The 2,971-nt window shown below is 36.8% G+C and overlaps 1 long non-coding RNA gene across 1 annotated transcript; it reads right to left on the reverse strand.

Moving 5' to 3' along the window:
- Positions 1 to 1,252: 1,252 nt before the first annotated feature.
- Positions 1,253 to 2,060, reverse strand: LOC111375586. Its single transcript, XR_002699341.1, has 3 exons — positions 1,915 to 2,060; positions 1,632 to 1,725; positions 1,253 to 1,504 (listed from the first exon to the last, which is right to left on the reverse strand). It is a non-coding gene; the product is annotated as an uncharacterized LOC111375586 (long non-coding RNA).
- Between the last annotated feature and the right edge of the window lie 911 nt (positions 2,061 to 2,971).

A 2,971-nucleotide genomic window follows, 5' to 3' on the forward strand; every position in this document is an offset into this window, starting at 1 on the left:
TTTTTTTTTTTTTTTTTTTTTTTTTTGTGCTTAGTGGTCCATGCTTCATATTATAATTGATCGACAATTGCCCCCTGTGGCATAGTCCAGTGATGCAAAGAACAGGAGTGAGATTATCTCACGCCTTACTAGTAGTCGCAGTGTGTGAGTTCAATTTCTGAGACATGAAATTGGACTCCTTGTAGGTACAGTGTACAAACAGCTCTTGTTCCCTGACTTGTTGAGACACATCCTGCAATTTACCTTCCTTATAAAGTTCTAAAAACGGGACAATAGGGACCCTCAAAATTGGGGTTCAACCTTTATAATTGATCGACAACTTTGCTTGTCAAACATGTTTTAGGCCAACGTACACTTCGATAGTGATTGGCATGTTCTCATTAATAAATTTTGACACATGACGTGTCCCATTTTAACATAAATTTACAATCAAGTTGCCTTTATCACTTTTTCTTCCTTTTTGTTGTTAATATATAGTTTTAGAACTATTTACCATTTGAAATGTATCTAACTTTTTGTCTTTTTCAACACGTTTCAAAAAAAATGATATTACAAGCAAACCTAGAACAGGCTATACAAGTAATTTGCACGGACCAGCAAGACGAGCCACAGTCCAGATGGAGCCAGGTCTGCATCGGTTCAAGATTCAAATTGACCGATTCAAAAATTTTCAAGTGCTTATGACCTTAATAATTTAAAGTCAAACAAGTATCTTATCTTTTAAAAACTAAAAAAGGGCTCCACAATTAATTATATTTTAAATCAAGATGGTTGGTTGCAAACGTGCATTCAGATATCCATATGCATAATTAATTTATTTGTCCCCTTAACTTTGGGAGATTAAATTATAAAGGAATATTTCTTTCTCAATATTTTCGTTAGAGCAATTCACCAAGCTAGAAACAGAAATGAGCTTTAGATAGACCCAAATGAACTAGTTGAATAGTTGATGGATTATGATGACAAATATCTTCGACATTTTTCTTGAACAGCATCGAACAATATTAAGAAAGAAAAAGAAACTGTCAAGAGCGCGTGGCCGAGTTGGCAAAGGGCATGGCCTGGGAAACTGGGTTTGACTTCGACGAGGGTTCAACCCACGCTTGAGACATCCGCCTTCTCCTTGGAGAAGATTTAACCGGCTGGTGTGGTTGCGGGTCTCGTGCCAGCCCCCAGGTTTACCTAGTGCGCACTGGTCGCCAGTAACGGCTGCGGATTCCTGGGTTATCAAAAAAAAAAAAAAAGAAAGAAAAAGAAACTAAAAACGCACTGTTCCACCATACAGCTATACACGACAAATGTCTATTTTTGTTTTGGCTTCCCCAGGCAAATAAATAACTAAAATTTAAACCCAATAAAACTCGTTTGTTACACATGGCTAGGAGACATCCAAAACAGGAACCACCACACAATAGCTGCTGATTCTATTCCGTCTCATATTCTTCATGTCCACCAGTGATTTTCATATTTCACGTCACATCGTCCACCAGTGATGTTCATATAACTTAACCATGGAAAAGGATAAAGAACGGTGATGAAGATAGAATTATATGACCAATGTAGGAAAAAAATTACACACAATGCATTCATCATCAATTACTCCACAAAAGGAAAGATTAGCTCTGAATTACCCTTTCAGGGAATCCCTCTTATAGTTCCCTACGCCACCATCAATGAGTTCAACTGCCTACTAAAAAGATCTGCAAGTGCTCCACGTACATCCATCTGGAATATAGGACAACCACTTGTGAGAAATCAAGATTATCATTTATAAGATTTAACTGTCAATACTCAATAACACTTCTCATCAACTTCGCTAGTTTGCTTGACAAGAATAGAAAAATTACTTACTATTCTTTTTGGATAGAGTAAACTGTAATGGTTAGATACAGTCAATCTGGGAGCGAAGTTTACCTGGTCACAGCAGACAAGTTTTGTAATAAATGGATAGAAATCTCTGACGTGATTTCGGAATATTTGGGAGTTCATATCGCACATGCCTTTAAGTACCTGAAAGACCATGAAATATTCTTGTAAGTTGCAATTTAAATCATAATATCAAGAACATATGAAATGTTTGCTGAAAAGCATAAATAAACCCTCACACATTGTATTTACATTTTTCAACGAGTACTTGTGTTTCTGCCAACATACTTTTACTCCTAATAATATGGAAAACATCATGAATTAAGTATATTTAAACCTGGGATCTTCATGCAGAAACTAAAACGATAAAGCCTAGCATTATTGTCCTAATACGTAACAGAGCAACACCTTCACTTCATTTCTTTATATTCCTTACTAGAAATTCCTTCCACACCTTACCACCTTCAGTCCATCCAAAGTCCCAAGTCAATTCCCCCCTACCTGTACTGAACACCCACTGACTACTGTCTTTGAGACTATTAAACTAGTTATTTTTTTCAAAATCACAAATATTTGATATCTTGTTTAACTAAGCAATCGGAACTTTTGACATGCATCTTCCAACTAAGGAGCAACGTGCAAGAGCCTACAATGATCAAAAGCAGCCATTAGACTTCTCAGAAAATAGCATGTCCAAAAACGAAATGCAATCTGCATTATTAGTCTCCTCATCTAGCATCACGCGAGTAATTCGTTTGTATGCTCACCATTTATCTATTAATTCATGTGCATGCACAGGTCCGGTATGAAACGGGACAAGAAAAGGACAATGCCAATATATTAACTAGTTATGAGTTCCACTTATAGGTTCTGAGAAATTGATATCAATCACTATTTGCTAGCTTGTTGAAACATTGAGTTGACTATCCTCAACTGGCTTAATGTAGATACTCTTCAAGCCTGTGTCCGTCTTACATTATTAGTAACTTAAAAGTTACTTCAACTACCCAATAAAAAATCAAACTTCAATTTCAAGCACATTCAAAACTACCACTTATTATTATCCACACATCCCATGCCCCCCCCCCCCCCCCCCCCCCGGGCC

The sequence above is a fragment of the Olea europaea genome, chromosome 1 (genome assembly GCF_002742605.1).
Source record: "Olea europaea var. sylvestris chromosome 1, O_europaea_v1, whole genome shotgun sequence".
NCBI classification, from domain to species: domain Eukaryota; kingdom Viridiplantae; phylum Streptophyta; class Magnoliopsida; order Lamiales; family Oleaceae; genus Olea; species Olea europaea.